Genomic DNA, 12,048 nt, shown 5'->3' with positions numbered 1-12,048 from the left:
TGACCCCCAGTGCTCCCCTTTGCCAGCACAGTTGGTAGGGAGAAGTCCACAGAGTTATGAAAAATGTGTCAAAATAACCCTTAGTTCAAAGGAGCTCACCGGAATTGAATGTCTATACCTCTGAGTGAGCATCTTCATAAGTTTCCTTCCTGATGACATGTCACGATTCCTTCCAGCCACCTCTTTGGTTTCTTGTAAACAGGTGAGAGATGGCAAACTTTTTTCTAAGTCCATTGAACTTTAGGTTGTGTACAAGGGCTAACAATGATGAAAATTTCATCTCAGTTTGCTTTTTAAATGAATTTATGAAAATCCACAAATTTCTATAGAGGCAAATAAGTCCATTTTGAACTCTTAAGCCAGAGGGCCAGATTTGGTGAGGTAAAAATGTGTAAAGGCTGACCATTCAGCCTGACATTCTTTGAACCATTAGCATTAAATGAAAATGAACTATTTAATGACATTCTGCAAATTTTCATTTCTTCACACAGAAAACAAACAAATCTAAACAAGTTTTCCAAAAATCATTCTGCTTTTCATATTTTTGAAGACCACATAGAATGAAGAAAAAGTATGTCTGGAAGATTAAACATATCTAGGTTCATTTGAAACATTACATATTATTCACTATTAAATGCTCACCTTAACTTCTAAATTCATTATATGTGAACAGAAAAATAACAATAACAAATTCTACAGCACTGCTGGTCACAGCTGACCTCCAGTTGGAGCACTCAAGGTTCAGTGCTTCCCAGTTCTCAGTGTCAATGGCAGAGTTCTTAAGGTTGGCTTTGAACCCATCTTTAAATATCTTTTCCTGCCCACCAACTTTCCGTTTTCCATCCTTGAGTTTGGAGTAGAGCAACTGCTTTGGGAGATGGTAGTCGGACATCCGGACAACGTGGCAGGTCCAGCGGAGTTGATGGCGGAGGACCATCATTTCAGTGCTGGTGGTTTTGCTTCTTCCAGCACACTGACATTTGTCTTCCCAAGATATTTGCAGGATTTTTCGGAGGCAACGCTGATGGAATCATTCTAGGAGTTGCATGTGATGTCTGTAGACTGTCCACGTCTTGCAGGCGTATAGCAGGGTTGGGAGGACAATGGCTTTATAAACAAGCACCTTGGTATCTCTACGGATGTCCTGGTCCTCAAACACTCTCTGCTTCATTTGGAAAAATGCTGCACTTGCAGAGATCAGGTGGTGTTGAATTTCAGTGTCAATGTTGACTTTTGTGGAGAGGTGGCTACCAAGGTAGCGGAAATGTTCAACATTTTCTAATGTTACACCATGAAGCTGTATTTCTGGCATTTGAGAGGGATTGGCTGGTGACTGCTAAAAGAGCACTTTGGTTTTCTCGATGTTCAATGACAGGTCGAGCTTCTTGTATGCTTCTGCAAAGGTGTTTAGAGTGGCTTGTAGGTCTTCTTCTGAATGTACACAGATGATGTTGTCATCAGCATACTGGAGTTCTATAACAGATGTTGTTGTAACCTTGGTTTTGGCTTTCAGTCTGAGGTTAAATAGCTTGCCATCCATCCGATAGATTATTTCCATTCCGGTGGGAAGCTTCCCATCAACAAGATGAAGTATCACGGCTTTGAGTCGCCTGAGGGCTGAGAAAAGCGGTATAGAAATAAAGTAAATAAATAAAAATAAATAAATATCATAGTGATGAAGATGGAAAATAAGGTTGGGGCAATAACACATCCCTGTTTGACACCTGATTCCACCTTAAATTGGTCACTTTGGGAGCCATTGCTGTCCAAGACTGTTGCCATCATGTCATCATGGAGGAGCTGCAGGATGTTCACAAATTTGCTAGGGCACCCGATTTTTTGGAGGATGGTCCAGAAAAGTGGGGAAAGTGCAATATAGCATAACCTGCTACCACATTGCAGTGTAAAAAGTTAGTCAACTAAAGCCTGTCTAAATAATAAGATCTTTGCCTGCCAGTGGAGGTACAAGAATAGGGACTGAATCCAGCCTTCCAAGGGAATACATTCCCCAGCATGGGAGCAGCTACTAAAAAGACCTTCTCTCATGTCCCCATCAAATAAATTCATAATGGGACCAAAAGAAAGGTCCTCTCCCTGAGGATTTCAAAGGTTGAACAGCTTCATCTGGAGAGATACAAGCTTCCAGATAGTCTAGGCCAGACACTGGCAAACTTTGGCCCTCCAGGTGTTTTGGACTGAAGCTTGCCCATGGCTGGTCTAGACCAAAGCTGTCTATAACAGTGGTTCTCAACCTGTGGGTCTCCAGATGTTTTGGCTTTCAACTCCCAAAAATCTGAACAGCTGGTAAACTGGGATTTCTGGGAGTTGTGGGCCAAAACACCTGGAGTCCCACAGGCTGAGAACCACTGGTCTATAAGGTCATAACTAACACTCTGATTTTTTCCAAAAGGGCAACCCAAGATATTTTGCTGGCTGAGACTGAAATACCTCCAGGCTGGGTCGCTTAAAGTCAACCCCATTGTGGGGGCTTCCATATAATGAGTGTAGTAAATCCACAGAGCATTTCATTTCAGATTAAAATGGACCTATGTGAAATGCTGAAGCCTATCTTCCCCCTCCAAATAGACAGATAGATCTGTTTATTGATGAATCCAGTTACCATCACCATGACAAGGGACCCCGTTTTGTGAGACAAAGAGATCTTTCAGGTGGCAGGCTTTTATATTGAATTTGACTATGCAGTGGACTAAGTATAGATTCTCTCCAGAAAGAAAATAGGACACTTTGGCAATTGGATCTCAGTTGGTTATCCTAACCCAGTGGTTCTCAACATGTGGGTCCCCAGATGTTTTGGCCTACAACTCCCAGAAATCCCAGACAGTGTACCAGCTGTTAGGATTTCTGAGAGTTGAAGGCCAAAACATCTGGGGACCTACAGGTTGAGAACCACTGTCCTAACCAAAAACTTTTGTAAATATTGGGCTCTCACCTCCAAATAATTTCAGCACCTCGGAGAGCTCCTTGAGAACTTAGGGCCCTTTCACACAGCCCTATATCCCAGAATATCAAGGCAGAAAATCCCACATTATCTGAATGTGAACTCAGATAACCTAGTTCAAAGCAGATATTGTGAGATTTTCTACCTTGATATTTTGGGATACAGGACTGTGTGGAAGGGCCCTAAGTTCTCAAAGAGCTCTCCAAGGTGCTCAAATAAATCCCAGAGTAAATTCACTACAACCCTGAGCACAACTAGACTGACCACTTAGCAAAAAGGGCAACTGAATCAATGTTGTGATTGTTACACACTACATGGAGCTGACCCAGGTAAACAGGTGGCAATGCTGCTTAGTGTGTACTTGAACCACATTAACCCAAGTCGCATGTTGCTCCAAATTTTGAAGCAGTTCATTACTTTGGGCCGATGGGATCCTGGGGCATACGCCATATTGCTCTCCCTTCATTTCTTTTAAAACCCTCCTACCAGATACATCCTACCTCTGTTCATGCCCAGCGCTTATATTTTAAATTTTAAACTATTACATTTGGTCTGGCCATAGGTTTTTAAATCCTTGTGTGTTATTGTTTATATGTGATTTATATTAATTGTATTTTTTTTGCTTATCACTTTTATTATTTATTTATTTATTTATTTGCTTTATTTGTATACCGCTCTTCTCGGCCCTTAGGGGACTCAGAGCGGTTAACAGCACAGTTTCAATATACATAGTACAAAATCATTGGACATTTAAAGAAATAGTAAACAATTAATTAAACAACAAACATCAACATCAATATCAATATAACAAATCCATCACGTCTCATCGATAGAATAAGAATCCAGACTCATTATCCTTATTCCGTGTTCCAATAATCGATTGCACTGCCTAGTCAAATGCCTGTTCGAAAAGCCAGGTCTTCAATTTCCTCCGGAATGCCAACAGGTAGGGGGCCGATCTGATCTCTGTAGGAAGGGTGTTCCACAGCAGAGGGGCCACCACTGAGAAGGCCCTGTCTCTCGTCCCCGCCAGGCGCGCTTGTGAAGCTGGCGGGATCGAGAGAAGGGCCTCCCCAGATTATCTTAATGTCCTAACTGGTTCATAGGAGGAGATGCGTTCGGACAGGTAGGTCGGACCAGAACCGTTTAGGGCTTTAAAGGCTAAAGCCAGCACTTTGAATTGTGCCCGGTAGCAAATTGGCAGCCAGTGGAGCTGGCACAACAGAGGAGTTGTATGCTCCCTGAATGCTGCTCCTGTTTGCATCCTGGCTGCTGATCGTTGGACCATTTGGAGCTTCCGAGCAGTCTTCAGAGGCAACCCCACATAGAGAGCGTTGCAGTAGCCTATATGGGATGTGACTAGAGCGTGGACTACCATGGCCAAGTCAGACTTCCCAAGATACGGGCGCAGCTGGCGCACAAGTTTTAATTGTGCGAATGCTCCCCTGGTCACCGCTGAAACCTGGGGTTCCAGGCTCAGCGACAAGTCCAAGATCACACCCAAGCTGCGAACCTGCGTCTTCTGTTTTATTGATGTCTTGTCGGGCTTGGCCTCATGTAAGCCGCTCCGAGTCCCTTGGGGAGATGGTGGTGGGGTAAAAATAAAGATTTATTATTATTATTATTATTATTATTATTATTATTATTATTCTGGAATGGCCCCAGGATAAATAGTCAGTGTAGAGCCACCCACTGACATAGAAGCCAATGGCTATCACTGAACATAAGATTTCAAAAAATCCCAGAAGTACCTTTTCCCATCTCTGGCAGTAAAAATGTAACTATTGATAATGAAATAACTAACAATTGGCGCAACTCACACAATCTGTTTAGAGCTGGCACTGATAATGAAGAAGTCTCCCAACCCTGACCCCAAAATCTCTGGAAATGTCATAGCTAAATCATCCAAATCCTGGATCAGAGGATTGATTCACTATAGTTGTGGGGAGCAGATGGGGGGGGGGGGGCTTCCGTTCCAATGGAGAGGTTTGTAAGGAGTACCCCTCGGGTGATCCAGGATCAAGAAAGCGATATTTATACACCTCCATGAAATACGAGAATAAAGCCCACAAATGTAGGTCTCAGCAACCCACTTTTATGTTTTCCTGGCCTCTTTATCATGTGTCAACTGGAAATTCATAATACCGATTCTTTTGACTGAAGGCTGGCTTTAATTACAATTTCTTTTACAGGTTTCAACAGCTTTTTGCTTTTTTCTTTTCCCCCCGTATCATAGGAAATGAGAGCAATTCTGTCTCCCCAGCTCAAAAAGGGAAAATGAAAAGGCTGTTAAACATATAAGTAATTTTAACTGATTCATTGATCTGGATACTTTTTAAAGTAATACTGTAAGTATTTTTGTCACACTTTGAAGTTCGGCTCAGAGCTCAGTTACATCCCTTAGGGTTGCTTTACAGCCATTAAGAACGTGTACCTTTTATCTGGTGCCTTCAATTAATTGAATTTCAGAAATATTCCAAGATGTTTTTTTAAGAAAATCATTTCACTCCTGGAGGACATTCCACTGTGATTTACTGTTACAGTAATTAAAAACACTCAGTATTACAGTGGTCACTGCTGAAACTCCTGTCTGCCCCTGGCTATATTTTGCTTTAACTTTTAACATACATAGGCAATGTGAAAGACTTGTCAAGCCAAGCAAAATTGACTCATTTTCTTTATCCAGTCCCCCTCCCTTCCAACTCCGTCATCCTCTTACAGTTTTAGACTGCAGCTCTGTGATATTTACATGACAGCGATAAGCAAACACAATTAGACTCCATATCAAAAACATTCGAATAACATATTAGTATTACTATATATTATGCTCCTCTGTTTTTTACTCTCTCTCAGCCACTCTAATCAGTGATATAAATGATTTTATTTTGTTTTGTTTTAATTGTTTTGGTTTTACATCTTCTTTTGTAGCAATGATACTTGCGAGGGCAGGAAAGGGCTTTTTAAAATGCTAATTACAATCATTAGCAGACACTTCCTAAAAGGAGAAATGTAGCTGTTGCATTAATTATTGTATTATGGGGTAATTGCCACTGCCCTGTCAACTCCCCCGTGTTATTAATCTCATTTAAATATAATGAACTCAGGTCAAGCCCATTGTTCACTGGTCTTGGTTTCCCTCCGCAGATACTCTTATGGCAGAGCTGAAGCACCAGTGGTTTTCCAGGTGTTGTTGGGCACCAGTTCTCATCATTGACGTAGTAGATCATTCACAACTCGAAGACAGAGGCCCCTTCCACACAGCTAAATAAAATTCCACATTTTCTGCTTTGAACTGGAATATATAGAAGTTTGGACTCAGATAGCCCAGTTCAAAGATGGTACTGTGGGATGTTTTGCCTTGATATTCTGGGTTATATGGTGGAAGAGCCCCAATTGCTATCTTCGGGAGTATGAGTTAGGCCAGACTTACACCTGTGTAATACTCAACATTTTTCAATGTAAACTGAAGATGCGTTATGCTGCTTGAATGCAACAAAGAAAGGGTTATAACAATGCAGGGAATGGGGATGATTGGATTATTGGGGACCCCTCTCCCCCAGCACCAACTGCTTCTCTGGGCCAGAGTGAAGAGAGGGGGGACCAGGGGACAGTTCCATCTTGTCTCCTACACATGTCTTCAGTTGGGGACCCCTCTCCCCCCAGCACCAGCGGCTTCTCTGGCCCAGAGTGAAGAGAGAGGGGGCCAGGGGACAGTTCCATCTTGTCTCCTGCATATGTCATCAGTTGGGGCCCCTCCCTCCAGCACCACCTCCTGCTCTGGGCCAGAGTGAAGAGAGAGGGGGCCAGGGGACAGTTCCATCTTGTCTCCTGCATATGTCATTAGTTGGGGGGCCCTCCCTCCAGCACCACCTGCTGCTCTGGGCCAGAGTGAAGATAGAGGGGGCTAGGGGACAGTTCCATCTTGTCTCCAGCATATGCCATCAGTTGGTGGGCCCTCCCCCAGAACAACTGCTGCTCTGGACCAGAGTGAAGAGGGGGGGGCAGGGGGCAGTTCCATCTTGACTTCCGGCATATGTCATCAGTTGGGGACCCCTCCTCCCAGCACCAAATGCTGCTCTGGGTCAGAGTGAAGGGGGGGCTAGGGGACAGTTCCATCTTGTCTCCTGCATATGTCATCAGTTGGGGACCCCTTCTCCCAGCACCAACTGCTGCTCTGGGTCACAATGAAGAGAGGGGGGCAGAGGACAGTTCCATCTTGTCTTCTGCTTGTGTCATCAGTTGGGGACCCCTCCCCCCAGCACCAACTGCTGCTCTGGGCCAGAGTGAACAGAGGAGGGGCCTGGGGACAGTTCCATCTTGTCTCCTGTGCTATGCTAATAATATAATATAATGTAATGTAATGTAATGTAATGTAATGTAATGTAATGTAATGTAATATATTGTATATACATATAATATTTATAATATTATAATGTAATACAATATAATACTAATAATAATAATAATAATAATATATTATAATTATATATTTTATATTACATGTAATATTACTAATAATATTACATTATAATGGTATAGTACAATATAGTAATATATAATACTGATATTGTACTATGCTAATAATATAATGTATCGTGTGTGTGTGTGTGTGTGTGTGTGTGTGTATCTTGTAAGCCACTCTGAGTCCCCTTTGAGGTGAGAAGGGTGGCATATAAATGTCATAAATAAATAAATAAATAAATAAATAAATAAATGTAGTTAGCTACCTGCTTACATTGGGTTAGATTCACATGTAGCCAGACTTAGACCAGACTGATTGAACTCCCTACTGGATATACAATGACCAGTATATCCCCACCAAAACCTACCTTTTAAACAACTGCAATTTTTACCCTCTACTCCAATTCAAGTATTTAATGGTGGGTGCAAGGGAGGCAGCAGAACAAGTACTCAGTTGTATTCTTATAGCTGGACTCACCAAAATAATACCATCTTCTGGAGGCTCCAGACAGACCCCAGATAGTGCTAGAAAATGTCTGTTGCAGCTATAGGAGAATACCCAGATACTTCTCTGCCACTCTCTCTAGTGGCCAGAAAATGTACCATGTTGAGGGAGAACACAGTTACAGTTTAAAAGACGGGATGAGGTGAGGGGAGATATGTCATAGTTCCTCCTGTGGGAATTTTTTACATCTCCTGAGTCAAGATCTAAGCCAAGAAGTATTGCCTCACCACTCTTTCATCCCACTGTCTACAACCTTATAGACACATGCTAGGAAAAAAAAAATTAAACCTATCTCCATGGCCCAATTCCAATTCTTAGTCTGAGCTAAGGTAGATGTACTGTATTAAACTAATGGGAACTTGTATGTTTTTGAAAATCCCGTTGTATCAACAGATTTGCTCTAGTTGAACCTACCAATTAGATTTTGCCCCATGGACTTCATTCTTAACTAAAGTTTTATTTATTTAGTATCAAAAGCATTGCATAAATTAGTATAAAACTGATAAAAATAGAAGGAGCATAGGCAGCTAAATATCTTTTGACCAAACAGGAACAGCATTGTCTGTAGCTGCCAACAACTCTTCCTCTGTACATGAGGCAGGGCATTATGGACAAGCATACAGATGCAGAGTTGTCTGTTCTGCTCCACAGTCACACAAGGTGTGGGATTCTTTCAGGTAATGCCATTTTGCCAGGTTGTCTTTTGTTCTACCCACTCCACTTCTGAGTCTATTCAGGGACTTTCAAGTTACACATTCTTGGTTTGCCCCTTGAGGAAGACCCTAATGGGAGACCACCCAGTTGGGATTTTCTGGTTTAGCTGCCCAGAGGGATACCCTTGCTGTTGCTGGGGGAACACCAAGTGGAGTGGTAGTTCTCATAAAGCTTTTCCTTGATTTGAATCCACTGGGAAGAGGCTGGTAGCCATGTAGTGGGTGGCTTTCACAGTGTTTAACCTTATTTCTCTCACATTTAGCAGCAACTTCCCGTCGCACATCAGCGGGAGCAATGCCAGCTGGCTTGTAGAGTTTATCAAGAAATGTAGGTTTAAGACATCCTGTGATTCTTCTTACTAAAGTCAAAAGGTGGGATTGGAGGGACAGTATCTCCCCAGGAACATGAGCCAGAACATAGAGTTTACATCTCATTGAATGTACTAACCCATATACAACAGGTCCATAGGATTGCTTTCCCCTTATTATAACAGTCCTGCACATATAAGGTTCCCATCTAATGAATGAGAGTACAGCAAGCACTCACTGCTTAAGGTAAAAGCATTCACAGGCAGTTTCCAAGTTACAAACATCCGACTTACAAATGACTCATAGTTAAGAACGGGGCTGGGATAACAAGAAAGTGAGGGAAATCTACCCCTCAGAAGGGAAATTCATTCCTGGAAGAGTTGTTATCATGGGGGAAAGGTATCTCCACTGAAGCTTTCTCACCAAGCCTTGTTTTCACAACAAGCCATTTTTTTTCAAACTCCAGGTCTCACAGAGACAGAAAATGAGGTGAAATCTTCTGAACAGGAGCACTGACAAAAAAAGTAACACCACAGGGGTGTTACACTTCCCTATGTTATCCAAAGATAGAATTAGATATAGACATAGACATAGACATAGACATAGATGTAAGCATGGGCATGGGCATGGGCATGGGCATGGGCATGGGCATGGGCATGGGCATGGGCATGGGCATAGTTTGGGGTTTTTTGGTCGTGTCTGGAGCAACTTGAGAAACTGCAAGTCGCTTCTGGTGTGAGAGAATTGGTCGTCTGCAAGGACGTTGCACAGGGGATGCACGGATGTTTTTATCATCCTTGTAGGAGGCTTCTCTCATGTCCCCGCATGAGGAGCTGGAGTTGATAGAGGGAGCTCATCTGCCTCTCCCCAGATTTGAACCTGCGACCCGTCGGTCTTCAGTCCTGCCGGCATAAGGGTTTAACCCACTGCGCCACCGGGGGCTCCATGGGCATAGTCATAGATGATATAGATGATATAGATATAGATATATAGGCTGGAGTTGCACTTAAAATATATCTGTTCTGACGTACATACAAATTCAACTTAACAACAAATCTAATGAACCTATCTTGTTCGTAAGTTGGGCACTGCCTGTACTTGGGGGGGGGGGGGAACCCTAAGTGCCTGAAATATATATGTATTTGTATGGGTGTGTGCAGCTGAGTACATGACAGAAAAGTAAGTTTTTTAGTCCACATATTGATTGTTACACGCTTGAAGTTATGATGCCAATGACTACTAAAATTCCTATACTAAATTAGCTCCTTGCCCTTGCAATGAATGAGTTATGAAAACTAGAAAACGTTGCATAAAGAAAAGTATGCCAATTTATGTGACATACAAAAATGTGCCATTTTCAGAAATCAGCTTTGGTAGTAGCCAAACTTAAATTAATATAATTTTACATTTTAAGTTTTATAATCAAAACAAATCGGTGCTGACAAGACACTAAGAGGCCAAAATGCTGTCATGCACATCAACCATCAAGGCCTGATGTAGTAAAACTCATACAACTCAGTCCACAGCTGAAGCAAAATCTGACACTTTTTGATGTTATCTGACTTCAAAATGATCACCTCTTGATCTCTAATTCTAAAATGTGTCCATTTTTGCAGTTTGTGTTTCAAAGTTAAGGATTAAATGTTCTGATAGATATGCTTCCAGAATTGATTCGATTTCTAGGAGGAAAAAAAGCAAGGGTGAGATAAAAGAAAGCAGACTACAAAAGAAAATATGTGTTAACTTCTATTACCTATCAAATGAATGCTATGAAATTTGAGCACTCAATTTTTTGTAAAATTATCTACGGGATATCAGAAAGGATACTAACATCTAATATAAGTAAGCACCCCAGCTGTCCCTAGCACATCCAAAACTAGACACATTTGAGACATAAACCCCACTGAATTAATTGTTGAATGATAGGTAAATCCAATTAATTCAATGGCTGTACTATAGTCAGGACTAACAACAGGATTCAGGCTGGAGATAGATGTATCTCTTTGAGCATCACTCTCATCTTGTATATTGTTGAATCTATTGTGAGTTTTCTTAGCAAGATTTGTTCAGAAGGCTTTTCCCTATATATGCAGATAGATAGATAGATAGATAGATAGATAGATAGATAGATAGATAGATGAATCTGAACTACATGCATCATAATTATTTTCAGCAATAGATCTGATTAGACCCCCAGGTACATATATTATGCCTTATAGCCATGGTATGAAATATCCCAACCTTCAAAGAACCCTCACTTATTGACCTGTTAAGGAACCCTTTCATGTCTGTTCCAGAATCCTTCTTCTTCTTCTCCCTAGGTGATCCCTCATTGGCCGAGTAGGATAGTCTTCCAGGATCAGTATTCTGGTGGGTCCGTAGGTAACTGTGGAGCCCTATTCTTCATCTGCATCTTTTCCTACAGTGAGGGCATTGGTTTCCAGGTGGAAACCAGAGTCCAGAGTCCAAAGTCCAGAGTTCCAGAGTCCATAAATATAAAGATTAATCTTCAAAAATAAAGACTAATTTAATAAAATATTTAAAATATTAAAGACATAGTCTAGGATGCACAGGCAGCTCCTATGGACTTCTGACCATACCTGTTGGTCTTCATAATTTCTCTGGGTTGCCCTAGAACCAAAGGCCTGCCTAAGTAAGTGTCCTCATTCAAAGAGTCACCAACCAGATTGCATATAATGGGACTTGAGTATCCATTGATTTTGGTAACCAAATGCAGCCCTGAAACTAAACCCCAGATACCAAGGGCCCAACATACTTACAATACTAATTGTCTAACTTACATACTTATAATTAGGAATTATTTGGTACAACCTTCTGACTTGCACACAGCACACTCCAAACTCTGATTCCTTGAGGAATATTTATTTATTTATTTATTTCTGACATTTCTACCCCGTTCCTTCTCAACTCCCGAAGGGGGACTCAGGACGGCTTACATTTGGCAACAATTTGATGCCACACATAAATAAAGCAATATAACAACAATTAAAAGAATGAATAAAATAATAAATAAAACATTAATTAAAAACAGTAAAAACAGTATTAACAGCTGTATCACCATTCCAGTCGATTTCCAAATT

The sequence above is a fragment of the Anolis sagrei genome, chromosome 4 (genome assembly GCF_037176765.1).
Source record: "Anolis sagrei isolate rAnoSag1 chromosome 4, rAnoSag1.mat, whole genome shotgun sequence".
Lineage (NCBI taxonomy): Eukaryota > Metazoa > Chordata > Lepidosauria > Squamata > Dactyloidae > Anolis > Anolis sagrei.
This window is presented reverse-complemented; position numbering follows the sequence as displayed.